The 16,211-nt window shown below is 37.5% G+C and overlaps 1 protein-coding gene across 3 annotated transcripts in view; it reads left to right on the forward strand.

Annotated features, from left to right (window-relative positions):
• The first annotated feature begins 486 nt into the window (after nt 1–486).
• CCDA (cytochrome c biogenesis protein family) overlaps nt 487–16,211 on the forward strand; it is a 197,168-nt gene continuing 181,443 nt past the window's right edge. For all 3 annotated transcript variants that reach the window (XM_089831872.1, XM_089831873.1, XM_089831874.1), the window contains exon 1: nt 487–582. The gene's annotated coding sequence lies outside the window, so the exon portion shown is untranslated. The remainder of the gene's footprint in view (nt 583–16,211) is intronic.

The raw sequence follows: 16,211 nt of genomic DNA on the forward strand, positions 1-16,211 counted from the left end.
TTGAATAGATAGATAAATATAGATAATTTTTAACGTCCACGAGACTAAACATAACCTATGGGACAACCTTCCGACTAAACCAGCTTTACAATTCTATTCTTTTTTCGTGCAAGTTGATGATAAGCCCACCTAACTTTTCAATGTTCTCCTCGCTGAATAAGTTGTGCCAAGAGTTGCTAGTTATAATATATACAAATTTGAACCTAATATCTTTGTATGCCTAACAATGTAATACAACGTGTTGCTCGTTTCCACCTTTCCAGAGTTGCAAAGTGTGCAAACTCTTTCTTCCCAAAACTCTTCTGACCTCTTCCTTCGCCTTGTTTCACATCTCTATGCCTTTTAGAGTTGATCAACATAAATACAAAATTTAACCTAACACTAACTAATTTTCACAAGAGGTTATTTTTATAACGCTCACGAATGTGACCGCCACGACGTGCATAGCCGCGGAATTTATGCTGCTTATGGAAGATTCAGAAAATTAAGCGAAATTTGAACTGACGGTCTGTTATAACATGGATAAGGCCCAAGCCACAGGAGTAGTGAAGATCCAAAGTGTCTTACAGGAAAGGGAGGAAGGTGGGGAATGGCGGATTGTTTGTGGTTTTTGAATAATTTAGTGATTTCATTAGAAACTCGAACTCGAGTGTTTTGTTTTGAATTAACATTGACTGTTTCAAGAATAACAATTTCTTTGTCACTTCTATTATGTTTTTGAATGTATCAACTCGTGGCATATAACGCCCATTTTCCGTAGATTTATCTAAAATAACTTGTTGCTTAGTATCTTTTTCATTTTTTTAAACAATAAAATATCTCAGAATTGCGTTTCTCGTTAATAGCAGTCACCAGTGTGAAAAATTAGTATAAGAACTGGAGTACCGATTGTAAGTTTAGTCTGACTCGAAAATGGTACTAGTTTTCGTTTGCAAATATTAAATTCTTTATTGTTGAATTATGCTCTGTTATATTTAGTTGACTGTCTTTGGTATAATGAGTAGGTGACCGTAATTAGGCGAGACAACTCTTTACAGGCATGTAGGGGTGGGTTTATTGGCTTTGACAATTTGTGTTACTGAGATGATACCTCCCCCTATTGATGCTCAATTAGATCGCTTGGGATCCCTTTCTTGAGAATTTCTGCAAGCGAACTTGAACTCCTGTCCAAAAAAGCATCAAGATTTCTTCAGTGTAGGATAATAAACATTGTTGTTAGTTTGTTGGAAGACAGCTTTGAGAGAGAAAAAACAATGAGAGAAAAAATAAAAGAAGATAAGCAAATGGGGTTGCAAGCTTTGGGTTTAACCATGGAGGAAACTCCGAAGTTAAGCGCGCTCAGGCTGGAGTAGTACTGGGATGGGTGACCTCCCGGGAAGTCCCGGTGCTTCACCCCTATGAGCATCACCTAGATCCAATGAGTGCTAAGTGTTCCATTTATTCTCATGAGAGATGGATTCATGTTGAATCACTACTCATGAAAGAAGGGTCAATGAGTTTGACTCAAAAAATCACACAGTTTAATCCTGATAGCAATATCACAAGATAAGGAATTTTGAGTTGTGCCATTTTTCTACAAACCGATGAAGATGAAGTAGATTGTTACCTCGGTGGTCTAAAGAAATATGACGAAGAATGATGTTGCAACATGTCTTAGTGAAGGCATGCAGGTGATGGTGATTGAAAATGGATGTGAAGATAAAGGCATTACAGAGATGGGAAGAAAAATGAAAGCAGAGTAGCAGACTATTCTTTAGGGGATGTGGTGGTGACTATGGAGCAGCAGATTCAGGTAGAGTTGGTCAATTTTTTTATTTTCTTAATATTATATATATGATAATCTATGTGCATATAGTGCAGCAATGAGTAAGGAGTAGAAATTAAAAAAAATGGTGGCAGACGCTAGAATGTATTGGGTTAAAATTCATGAGAGAAGAGGCGAGAGAACAGTGCAATTGATGGAGGAGGTTGGTATATGGTGGACATAGGTCCATGAGAGAAAAGAAGATCAAAGAAGAAGAAATTGGCAGAGGATGGTACTTGTGCAAGTTAAATGTTGGAAACGGGTAAGGAAAAAATAATTTTATTCATTATTGGAAGCATTAAGGTATGCCGCAGAAGGCTCAATCTGGAAGGGTATTTCAATCATTCAACTCCATTTTGTGAGCATAAGCTCACAGGCTTCTTTTCTGACATGTCTGTAACACTGTCCTGACATATGAGCAATCTTTACAGCAAAATTACGATTTCTCCCATTTTGAGCATCCTTGACATTCTTATTCAGCCGCATGTTGATGTTATGAGAACTGCTGTGACAAAATACTTAATTCGGAATCATTTTCTTTCTAAATTCATTCATTACTCTTTTTAAGGGAATTTATTTAAGGATGATCCAAAAGTCATCACTATTCGGTTGAGGGGTTAAGTTGGCCGTGTTAAATTTTTTACTCTTGATGAGATGCAAATTTGATGGCATGAGTATGATGAAGCACACAAACACTGCATTTACTTTGCAGATGGCAAGTAGCAGTAGTTGCTTATGTGGAACTTCCAAAATTGATCTTAATAGGAAGAGTGACATTTTATCTTTGTAAACATTCATGATGAATAATAAGTTATGAAAGATGAGGCACGGGTAAGAAGGGTCGTCAAACCAAACTTGTATCATTTTTTTGGGTGGTGTGGTAGTTGTTGACCGTCAGAGAACAATCAGTGTTGTAGATGTTAGCATGAATACAGATGATATTCCTATGGGTTTGTATATTAGCAGTGTTGGAGACATTATTGAGTGGTACTGTGTTTGCATTCATGACAGAGTTTGTCATTGATGTCAACATACTTGTTATTTTGTGAAGACAGGCGGTGTAGTAGATAGAGATTGGCTTCACACGGTTTGAGGGCTGAAGATCAGCTTATGCGCACATGGGATTATGCTATAAAGTATGTCTAGAAGCTACAACTAAGAGCACATATGGAAATATGAAGACTTGATAGAGTTATGAAGAACTTGGTGAAGGCAACTTTCGGACAATGTTTCTAGAAAGCGGGTATTGTTGTTGGATTTTATCTCCTCGCAAAGATGGAATCTGGTTGAGCCAGCTGAGATAGAGGTTGAAGACACGTTGAAGATGGCTTGGTCAAACATGCATAATCAGATGATCAACAAGTGTAAAGTTATGAAGATTGTGCGCCAACAGATTACTTGTAGTTATGAAAAAGATGTAATGTTGCAATGTAACATGTAATGTAATTTAATATTGGTCCTATATTATTATTGTAAATTGGGAAAGCCTCAAGGCCGACTTAAAAATTTATTTTAGGACTTGGTATAAAGGGGAGGTCATTTCCTTGTGGATAGTTATCTAGTGCAGATTTTGTAATCAGTATGATCATATTGTGACATGTGAGCTTGAATGGAAATATCTTTTGGATCAGAGAAGAGGTTGGTGTAGTTGAGGCACAGTGAACTTACAAGGAATTGTATTTGGCAAGATAAGTTGTTGTTGGACAGTTGATGTACACTTGTATTATTCAGTTAGGATAGTATTGGAGCTATGTGGACAGCGGGTTCATTTGTCTTCCTATCAACTCCTAATAAGGTTGGCACAACTCCTAACAGGGTTGGAATCTCTTAATAGGGATTCAAAGTCTCCTAATAGGGACTCATATGTACTAATTGTATTTCATTGATTCTTAACAAGGTCCATCCTTTTACAAGGAACTTTAATATTAGTACATCATCTTGTGGGCATTATTCCTGTTAGGTGGATATTTTGCAACTGACAGTTTTGGGTAAAATCCAATCGCAAAATAGGATGACCAGCCACAACGCATGAGACAGAGTCTTTCCTACCTTAAAAGGAAGGCTCCCCCTTCTCACCATTCCTTGGATCAATTCAAGGTAAGCAAGAAGTTGAAAGATTTTTGTAAAGGGGTGTTACCAATATTCTTTTCTTTTAACTTTCAGGAAAGAATCCAATTATCTATGGAGTGAGTAATGGGCAAGGTGAAATCTCTAACTACACTTCTATCTAATGTGGAAACGGTGATACTAATAAACCAACACTAACTCAAAGGCTCACTAAAAGTGTACCGATTGGGCTCTAAGTTTGGTCATAATTCTATACGAATAAGCTTTACTATTGGGGCACAAAGACTTCTAGAAGTAAAGATATCCTAATTATTTTGTGAATCAAGAAAGATATATAAGCTACTGACAAAGCTTCTAGTCTATATATCTATACAACCGCTCCTAGTCAAAGCTTCAGCTTCGGTTGCTTTCTAACTCTTTTTATACTCAATTATCAAGAATGCAAAACAACATGTGAATCAAAGACAACAAATGCAAATTACATTCAAAGCTTCTATCTTGCACAAGTAACAATTTCACTCAATCAAAGGTAAGTCTCAATTGATTCTTTGTATTCACTTTATTTCAAAAAAGCGCTACACAATCAAAGTTATGCTTATACAATTTCTCCAGAGCTCTCTTGCATATAACAAAAGATTATACAACAAAAGATGATTTTTAAAATGAGGGGGGCACTTCTTACATAGGCAAAGGAGTTGAGAAAAAGATGGAGGAAAAAGTGGGAGCAACTCAACTAACTTTGACCTAGTCTAACTAACAAGAGAAATTATTGGATTACATGTCATTACACATGTAAGTCATATTACATGTAAGTCATATTACATGTAACTACACATTTCCATGTAATACATCCTCTTCAATTACAAATATGAAAGAAGAAGAAGAAGAAAGGAAGAAAAGAATTGAAACAATCCTAGGGATTGTTCTGAAGGGCCTTGTACTTGGCGATGCAATCCCGGATGATAACATTATCGAGAGTTCTTGTATTTCGTGCCACTGCATTCACCTTGATAATCATGGTGTTACGTCTTTTGATAGCCTTTGATTCTCTTTGATGAATTGTCCATTGTCATTTGAAATCTTGATGTGATCAAGCTTTCTCTTGCTCAAGTTGCCGTGAATTCTCCTTTATAGATTGACACATTTTGGAGTCTCCAACACTTTGAAAACCTTCTTGATGGTGTCCGAATGTAAGCTCAGAATAACTTTCTGACAAGCATCTGCAACTTTTTATTTTTATTTTTTTTTTGAAACAAAGTGCTTGGCGCATTCCCACACAAACTCAGGTTTTCGGACAACCATTGGGAAAATGAAGTCAAATAAATTACTGCTTCTTGAGAATCAAAACATGCCTTCTTTTCTTGATATCTATTTTTTTTTGAAGAAGTTTTGACATATCTTGACTTGCTGCAACATGAAGATGAGAACATCTTCCAATGAGATTGAATCCTTGAGAACTTTTGGGATTTGAGTTACAATGACGAACCCATGAGGGGTGGGTATTCAAAGTATGGATTAGACACTTATGGAACACATATGATAGCTGAAAATGAATCGGAAAGAAAATGTATTTGGATGAAAAAGGCCAAAGTTAGATTTGGAAAGATGGATTGCATGTGGGCAATGATGGGCTTTCATGAGTATGGCCAAGAATGCAAGTTGAGATGCATATGAATGCGTACAAATGATAACTTTTGACTTTCAAAGTATGACCTATAGTCAAAAATGGGTTCTCTGGATGCCATTACACGTAAAGTGGATTACAGTTAAAACGAACATGCATTTAGGTTCGAAAGATGGAAATGTGTGTAAGTGGGAACGAAGGATGAGATTGCATGTAAATGTGGATGGAGGGTGAGATTACATGTAATCGCATGTGGAGAATGAGATGTAGTGTGTGTCATGACATGGAAATTGGAATTTCATGTAATTGCTCTTGAAGTGTAATTGCATATGAAAGGAATGAATGCAATGTGCCTTGACATGTAATGGCAAATATGGAATTAAATGTTGCACTTGCATAAAGAGGTGGAAGGTGGAGTGAAGTGAAACGTGCTCAAATTTTTGGGAAAGAACTTGCAACTTCTTCCAAATGAAGAAAAACAAAAAAGAAAGCAAACAAACAACGAAAACAAGCACAAAAGAAACACATGCTTTTGGTTTTAAACTCAAACATGTTAAGAAGCAAGTTGCTTTCATGTGCAAATTCAAAATTGGAATTTGAGAAAATTCCAAACACTTAAAAATGAATGTTTTCATCCTATTTAAAGAGAATTTGCACTTTACATGGCATACATTTGAGCAAATGTGTAATAACAAGCCATAATATGCATGGAAATAGCAAGATAAGCATGAATTGATGAGCAAGTTTGAAAATGTCCACTTAGTTGGAGATCAAAGAGCTAAAATAGCAAGAGTCAGACTTTGAAGACCAATTCTCCTCCAAACCTAGATTCTCAAACAATAATTTGACTTTTTCTGTACTTGCATTCAACAAATATTAATGAGCAATGAAGGGTCAAATTTGACATGAAAATGCCAAAAGCATGGTCTCTAAAAGCAATAGTGTGCATTAAAACTCAAAAACGACCTCTATTGATCCAAATACATGGGCTAGAAATGCTATTTTTTAAGTGTTTTAACAAAAACGTGGCAAAAAAAGTATGTTTTTGAGTCATTTTTGATTTGGGAATGCAAAAACGTCTTCCCCTAATGCATATATATGCATCCAAATGCAAAAACGTGACTTCAAACACATAAAAATGGATAAAAGCCCCAATTTTCTGGGAGTTTTTAGCAAAAACGTGATTCATAAAAGGCATGAAATGAAGTTTTTTTGATAGCTAAAAGCAAAAATGTGTTCTTCAATAGTATATACATGGATTGAAACCTCAAAATGACTTCTATTTGAGCCAAAAAGTAATCAAAACTGTCTCAAATCTAGGCGTTTTTAACAAAACCTGGCTCAAAAATGCAAAAATATGAGTCAATTTTGTCTTGAATATGCAAAATCATACTCCAAATGCGTATATATGTATTAAAACTCAAAAATGCCCCTCTTGTGATTGATTTCAAGCTATTATATGAGCAGATCCAAGCACTTTTATGAAAAACATGTTCTTGGAAGAGGAAAACATGGAGTTTTTTGATGTTTAATCTTCAAAAACGGGTTTCTCGAGGAGAAATGCATGCCCTTGGAGACAAAACACACCTTTTGGATACCATTACATGTTTTAAAAAACTAAAAAATGATTTCCTCATCAAAAACACTCCTTTTGGGTGCAAACGCATGTTTTAAATTGAAGTCACAAGCAAAAACACACCTTTTGGATGCATATGCATGTTTTCAAAAACACATGTAATATACATGTCTCACCTTTTAGGAGTTATTGCACATTTTAAAACACATGTACTAAGATGTTTTATGTGTTTTTACATAACATTTTCATTCAAAATCACACCTTTTAGGCAAAAGAAGTTGATATATTGTTGAATGCTGTTGCACGTACAAGGACTGATATAGAGACAAAATTTGTAAATAATTTATTTGGAATATGTTCACAACAACAAGATTGTATGAAAATTTAATGCCGACCAATCAATTATTTACCGCGTGTAATATCCCCCTCATTATGATTTTCGATATAAATCACAATGGTCAAATTTTTCTAATTGAAATAATTACATGATTGAACAAAATAGAATAGCTAGTTGATTAAGTTGTCAACTATATAGCTAAAACAATATTATCAAATAATTATCCTAATATAAATAACTAAATGATTATATATGAGAGATTCAATAATCAATTAATAAAAGAAGTTAATTAAATATCATTTTATATACATTCTCTAAATAATAACTAAACAAATTAATATGATTTATAAACAAATCGAACAATGCTCCCAAACTAAATATGTTAAGAAGAACGTATTAGTAGTCTTATAAGCATGTTGACACCATGATGATCGGTCATGTCGGTTGGTAAAAGCGATATAAAACCACAAAAATGATAGAACATAAGGCATTGAAACTATATGAGACATTATCATCCAAGCATATTAGATAGGGTGCAATACAAGGAAGAGTAATAATACTCCCAAAAAATAGGATATTAAAAATGGATTTGCGCATAATAGGAGACAAAACCCCTGAAAAGTGGCAGATGGCTTATTAGCTAGTAAATTGAAATAACTGAAGAAAGATATAAAAAATATATGACTGAAAAGATATTTACAAGGAATGAATTTTATTGACCAAAACATGATATAAAATGACACATACAATAAGTAGTGTCTGATGGAATTGTAATGTCCCCATTTTTAGCAGGTTCCTGCAAATGGTCAAGTCAGTTCACCATCGCGACCCTAGTGAGCTAACAATAGAATTTGAGGGTCTTAGTTGTGTGGTTATAGGCTTTCTAACAACCTATGGTGTGTTTTGGCTCCGATTTAAGGACTTACTATTTATAGTAAGTCAATCTTTTGGTTCCGATGAGCTCAGTTGAGTCAGAGGAGTTGGAGGATGCTCTTAGTTTTTATTTTAGGCTTCCGGTTTCAGCTCCAAGAATCTTGGAGGGAGCGTCTATTTATAGTAAGTCACTCTGTCAGGTTCATTCATTGTCTTTCATCATTAGGATCACTTTGGTGTTGTCAAATTTTGATTCTGATGCTTCTTCAATTGTTTTCGCAAGCGGTTTAATTATTATTATTATTCATCTAAATATGCCGAGGTTGCTATTTTTGTTGGTGTTGTTGGTTGGTCACCTCAGTATCATAGCTCGTTGGAATCGGGACAAGAAGTTTAAAATCATGGAAACAAGAAAGAGTGGCCTTATGTGTCAAAATTTGAAGTTATGGTGGAAAAGGTCATTTTTGGAGCCAAAAGCATTTAATAAATTAGTTTATAATGACACTTTATTATGTTTTAATGTTGTGTGTGCGAAGCTGCTTAAGTGAAGTTCATTTGGGAAAGTTTGTGTCATTTGGAGATTATAAATATGAGCCCATTTGATGAGTAAAGCATCCGATTGATTATTTGCTTTTGTTGCTAGTGAAGAGTTTCTGAGTTTGCGGATTTCTTTGCCCTAGCTGAAGTATAAAGGTTTGGAATTGAGAAGTGCCTAATAATTCACAGCTGAGGTATTGTGAATTATTTTTGAGTATTATCATTGTCTTCTCATACTTTCTTTTGTGGCTTGAGAAGCAATTTATTACTGTGGGTTTGGAGTTTAAATTGATTTTCCAAATCACTGCTGAAAATATAGTGGATTGAGTTTGGTTGCTTCGTACGATTTGGGCGACGGTCTGGAGATTTGATTTGTGAATTTGTTGCAGCTGACTGACTGTTGTTATTGTGAATAGAAGGCCATAAAATCATTTCAGCTTGAGGTTTTCCTTCTATGATATTTACACAGTGGCAACTTGTTGAATTAAGGGTTTGTTTATAGCTGTTACTAGGCATTTGATTTGGTGGTAATTCTAGAGCGATATATCTTCTGCAAATTAGGGTGAATTAGTGACTGTGTGAGTGCCATTAATATCTCTTGTTTGGGTGTCTATGTGGCCGCCAGTCTGGGCGATTATCTGAGAAGAATAATTTGCATATTGAGAGATAAATTTGCTCTATCAGGCTGCTTGCTTTTGCACTAGTATTTTCTATGTTCGGTGTGTTTCCTTGAGAGCATTGAGCCACATTCAAGGCCTATATCAGACTGGTCATTGGGCATTGGAGCTGGACAATTTCTTATTGCAGAATTCACCATTTTTGGTGTTGGTTCTCACTGTTATGACACTACCACTCTAGTCAAGAATGTGCAGTAAAGGCTCAGTTTGGTGGGATCAAATGTCAATGTGTATGAGGCTGTATTCATGCAAATCATTGACTGTCTGCTACTATTCACATTATTCAGGTTCCAATCGAACTCATTGTATTTAAATAATAATTGTATGGTGAATTTGGGAATTAATAATTGCAGATCAGTTCTGAGAATTGAGCTTGCTAGTGTGAGTTGTTTATATCTGTTGAATTTTTCATTACATCTTCAGTACTACATTTGGGCTTATTTCATTTCTAAATATCGAAAGCATATATTCTCGAAAAAATAGACAAATACATACCAAACATCACATACAATCTTGAGCAAAGTTGTGTGCCAAGTGTTTGACGAAATGTCAAGCTATTGATTATAAACGAAAGTTGATGTTTGGTGGAGTTATAACCAGTCTGGGTTACTATAGTGGTATCAGAGTGGTTTCCTACTAGCTTTCAGGAATTGGGCTCAGTCGTTATTTTGTTCGGTGTTGACTTTGAAGATTTTCAGATTTGATTTCTAGAGTGACCAACACTTTATTTTCTCCAACTATGGACAGACATAGCACTGGTAGTTCTAGAAGTCAAAGGAGTAATGAGGAAGTTAGCGTAAAAATGAATGCCCTGTAGGAGAGTTTGGAGAAATTGAAGCTTCATCAACAGAGGTTGGCGGAGAGCTTGTTAGATCTCGCGACAGTTGAGAGGGCAGTGAGGTATATGGTTTCTGCCTTTAGAAGGCCGATATCGAGGTTGTAGGGAAGGAAGCTTGAGTTTTCCCCGACAGGTGTCCATGATGCTGATGTACCTATATTTAGTATGGCACCTGCTAGCCCCATCCACAGTGTTGATGATGGAATCATTTCATAGAGATTAGTAGATGTATCAATACTCTTGGTGGATAGTGGCATTGAGCTTTAGCAGGTTGAGGCTCCTAGAGTTGTTGCAGCTAGTGCATAGACAGTTGATGCAGTTGTTACTACTGACACTTTTGACTCTCTCGAGGACGAGATTATTATTGGAGATCTGTATGTGAGCTGTCATAGTGTTGCTCCAGTGCAAGAGGTACTTGCTTCCTCAGGTGGGATTGAGGCATGCATGGAGTCACTTAGCTATGATGTTGGTGATCTAAGCATTATAGCGGAGTCAGTGATGGTGGTTAATGCTCCAACATTATCGATGTACAACCTGACGTTGAGTCATGTGTGCAGAGTCAGGTGTCAGCAATTGAGGCTTTATTAGGAGATGTGGATGCAGTTAGTATGGACACATTTGATGATACATTTGATGATGCTATGAGTTGCACTGTGTATAATATCCCTTGCTAGGTATGAGTTGATGACTATGAGGAGGTTTTGGATGGGTCCCAAGATCAGTGTTTACAGGATTTATCTTTTGAGGTGGAAGCTGAGACATGCGGGGATATTGATATTGCGAGGGCTTCAATTTCTTCAGATGAGGAGTTGATTGAGGTACATAGTAGTTGTATCTCGGATGCAGAATTGTGCAAGGATGATAGCACACGTATGAGTGATCTTGTGGTGGACAATCCTGATTCAGTTTCCTATCAGAGTATAGTTAGTGAGACAGAGAGCTTGCATAGGAGTTAGGGGTTACATAGGCATCATGTGACCAATTAGCTGAAGGTGAGTGATAGTGACATTTCTTTAGCTCTTGTGCATTATGATGCTATCTGTCAGATGCTAGCTACATCTGGTTGGGGTACTCCTATGTCTGATGAGCACGGTGATAGTAGTCTTTCCCTAGCAGAGATTCATGTGCTTCGAGAGGCTGTCAGGATCTTGAAGCATAGTTACTCTCAGTTGGTTGCTCATAGGGATTACCTTCTAGAGTGGGGTAGTACCTGCTATGAGACGTTGTTAGGGAAAAAGGAGGAGGTGGTTGAGCTCACCCAAGAGCTTGAGGTGACTCTGGAATCTCTTCAGTATACTCACTTGGTTCTTGAAGAGTCACAGTCATAGTTGGATGAGGTTACTATAGAGTTAGAGTGGGTATAGTTGACACTAGCCCTAGACCCTATTCAGTTACATATTGTGGTTGGTGGTAAGTTTTCCTCCATGGTTTCGGATGAGGGATATGATGATTTGGTTGTTATGTTCCCAATTTTAATTAATTTGGGGCCCAAGTTATTAATGTTTGTATTGGTGGGTTCTGATTGATTTAGTGTATCTCAGACCGATTTTTAATGAATTGTTCCATAGGTGTTGACTGTCGGCTATCTTTGTAAACCCTCGGGATGTTTATGCGAAGGGTATTTAAGCACATGTAGATTGTAGTTAGTAGGCAATTTGGATTATTTTCTCTATACTGCAAATTCCTGTTGGAGTTCCTTGTTGTTCGCCATTTCGGAAGTGAAAGACCTTCCCTATTTGGCTCGTGCGATTTTGGTGGGATTCAATCCTGACCCTATTCCGTCTATGTACTTGGCTTGGAACTGGAAAATCAGAACATCTTTTGTATGTGGAATATTATTGTTATTTTGGCACAAGTGTGTATCTATTTGGTATCTAATTTCCTGCAAGTTATTTGTGTTAAATATATTGCATTTGCATTACATATTGCTTTGTCGAACTGCTCTGCATTGCCCTTGCTGTACTACATCACTGTGCAACACATCCAACATCATCCACTGATTGGACTCCCTCTGTATGGACATCAAACAATCGTACGACCATCTCCATAACATTTTGTACGTCCTTCAAACAACCGTACAACCATCTCTTTAGCATCCCATATGGCCTCCAAACAGTTGTACGACCTTCATTCCCCCCCTTTCAGTACGGACATCCTACACACCTATCGTACGACTTCACCCATCACCGTACAAACATCCTTCTTGGACCGTCCGATCACCCCTTTTGCCTCTTGATTCCATCGTACTTGATGCATTGACTACTCGAGGCACGAAGGAGAACCACTTGAGGCACTGGAAAGACTACTTAAGACATTGGAAAGACAACTGGAGACACGGAGGAGAACTACTTGAGGCATTGGAAACACTACCCGAGGCACGGAGGAGAACTACTTGAGGCATTGGAAAGACTACTTGAAGCACGGAGGGAAAACTACTTGAAGCATTTGCCACTAGGAGCACATGACAAGGTTACCTAAGTAATTGCGTACGAATCAAGATCACCTATAGGCTGAGTTCACCTTAGGAACATTACAGTGGTATCAGAGCTAGTGATCTTGCCAGCCTGTTGGGATGATTGAGAGATTTTGGGATTGGGATAGCGCTATGACACCAAGTAGCGATGGAGAGTGGTGGTTGAAGACACTACAAGGGATTGGCAAAGAGCTTAGCAAAGGTGTTGATCTTCCATTAGATTTGTTGGAAGTATGTTTGTGTAAGGTTAACCAATTACCTTCAAGATTTATATAGAGAATCCTCTCACCAATTAAAGATGCCTTAAGTCAACCCAAGCTTTTAAGACACCAGGACAAGGGGAAAAGGTTGGTAGTTGTAGCATGTCTCAGTGAGGTCTTGAGAATTTCAGCTCCTAGAACACCATATGATGATAACACCATGATAGAGATCTTGCATTTGATTGTTGACAACTTTCAGAGTCTAGATGACATCAGTGCTGATCCCTTTTGCAGAAAATCTACAATCTTGGAGAATTGTGCAAATGTTAAAACGGGTAACCTCCTCTTAGATCTTGAATTGCAAAATCTGGTCGACAACATGTTTTATCACTTTTTGGCCACCATCAAGGAAGATCATGATAGTAAGGTTTCAGTTGCAATGGAGAGCCTAATGATTTCATGCATTGAGGAGATGGATGAAATATCCCGACCCATCACATCTATGTTACGGGCTATTCGTAATCTTGAATGTGTCCCCTCTATATCTGCATGTAGATTGGTTAGTCATATTTTCAAGCATTGTGAATAAAACTAATATCTCATTTGCACAAGTGGGAGAAAATAGATGGCAGTAATAAGGACAATGCATTACACTAGAAGGAAGGCATTATTACATGGCTGCTCCAAGAGGAATTGTTAAATCTTTCTTCTACACCAACCTGGGGAGAACATCAAAAAACTGAAGAGGTTGCTTGCATAGATCTTGTGAAGACATGTACAAATCAAGTTATGCCCATCACCAAGGTTGTTGCCGAGACTGTGTGTTTGTCAACGAAGCCATGTCCATCACTGTGGTCATGTTCGTCGCCAAAGTTGTATGTTTGTCACTGTGGTTGTATCCGTCACCATAATTGTGTTTTTTTTTGTCACAGTTTTGGTAGCCGTCGCCATGTCTATCATTGTCACCATGTTTGTCGCAAAGTCCTTTGCCATGACTGTCACCATCATGTTTGTCATCGTTGTGTCCATCACTATCATCGAGTTTATGTCAATCACTGTTATGTCCGCCATCGTCGTGTCCGTCTTTGTCGTGTTTGTCACCGTCGTCGAGTTTGTATCCGTTGTCATCGTTGTATCCGTCACCATCATTATCATCATGCTATTCGTCGTTGTCGTTGCGTCTATCACCATCGTTGTCAGTCACCGTCGTGTCCATTACCGATGCTGTTGTATTCATCGTCATCATTGCGTCTGTCACCCTCATTGTGTCAGTCACCGTCGTCGTATTCGTCACCATCATTACTATCATGGTATTTGTCGTCGTTGTTGCGTCAGTCACCATCGTTGTGTCAGTCACCATTGTTGTGTCTGTTACCGACGTCGAGCTTGTGCCCGTCGTCGTCGTCGTGGTCATCCGTGTCATTATTGTGTGTCCACTAGTGCAACTACAACTATTGAGACATTGCTCGTTGTCGAGGCTCTATCCATCGAGGTTTCATTCGAGGTTCTATGTGCTGCCAAGGTTTTATCTATAGTTAGAATTGCTAGGTTTGTACCAACATTGGTGTCTATGTGTATGACTATACCCGAAGAGATTGATGAAAATGATGACATCGATGTATGTTATGATTGGCATCCTTGGGATCTCGGTGACTCAGGACATGACAATATTTATATTAGAGTGGCACAACGAAAGTTTGATGAATATTTACTCTCCTTTCCAAAGTGTGTGTATGTGATCATGATGCTACATGAAGACTTCAGAAGATGCAACTATCATCCTCCACGAATGGTTTCGGATCCTGGAGTTGCAAATTGCTTGAGGACAAGCAATTTTTGGGCAGCGAGGATTTATAATGTTCCCAATTTTAATTAATTTGGGGCCCAAGTTATTAATGTTTGTATTGGTGGGTTCTGATTGATTTAGTATATCTCGGACCCATTTTTAATTAATTGTTCCGTAGGTATTGACCGTTGGCTATCTTTGTACACCTTCGGGATGTTTATGCAAAGGGTATTTAAGCATAACATGTAGATTGTAGTTAGTAGGCAATTTGGGTTATTTTCTCTATATTGCGAATTTTGGTTGGAGTTCCCTGTTGTTTGCCATTTCGGAAGTGAAAGACCTTCCCTATTTGGCTCGTGCAGTTTCAGTGGGATTCAATCCTCACCCTATTCCGTCTATGTACTTGGCTTGGATCTGGAAAATCAAAACATATTTTGTATGTGGAATATTATTATTATTTGGCACAAGTGTGTATCTATTTGGTATCTAGTTTCCTGCAAGTTATTTGTGTTAAATATATTGCATTTGCATTACATATTGCATTGTCGAACTGCTCTGCATTGCCCTTGCTGTACTACATCACTGTGCACCACATTCGACATCATCCACTGACTGGACTCCCTCTGTACGGACATCATCTCCATAACATTTTGTACGGCCTTCAAACAACTGTACAACCATCTCCTTAGCATCCCGTATGGCCTCCAAACAATCGTACGACCTTCATTCCCCCCTTCCAGTACGAACATCCTACACACCTACTGCACGACTTCACCCATCACCATACAGACATCCTCCTTGAACCGTACGATCACTCATTTTGCCTCTTGATTCCACCGTACCTGATGCACTGACTACTCAAGGCATGGAGGAGAACCACCTGAGGCACTGGAAAGACTACCTGAGGCATGGAGGAGAACTACTTGAGGCACTGGAAAGACTACTCGAGGCACGAAGGATGTAATGTCCCCATCTTTTTAGCATATCAGTGGAATTCTTAGCCTTTATATTCTCCGAAGGCTAAGTGGAGAAATAAGGAGAAATTGATTAAATTAATTTCTTATAAAGTCCAAAAAAAAAAGAAAAAAAAAGTGACTTTATATTTAATTAATTTAATTTATTGGAGAATGCATTAATTGTTGGAAGGGAGAAGCTTCTAGTAATTTAATTTTTCTAGAAGCACAATTAATTATTGTATTGCAAGGGAGAAGCTTCTAGCAAGTGCATTAATTATTGGAAGGGGGAAACTACTAGAGAATGCAATTATTAAATATTTTATTTAATTATTGTATTGCAAGAGGGAAGCTTCTAGTGAGTGCATTAATTATTGGAAAGGGAGAAACTTCTAGAGAATGCAATTATTTAATATTTTTTTTCCCTACTACGAGAGTCAAGGAAAAGTATAAATTGAGGTGAGAG

The sequence above is a fragment of the Cupressus sempervirens genome, chromosome 5 (assembly GCF_028749045.1).
Source record: "Cupressus sempervirens isolate cs-2001-9-10 chromosome 5, ASM2874904v1, whole genome shotgun sequence".
Lineage (NCBI taxonomy): Eukaryota > Viridiplantae > Streptophyta > Pinopsida > Cupressales > Cupressaceae > Cupressus > Cupressus sempervirens.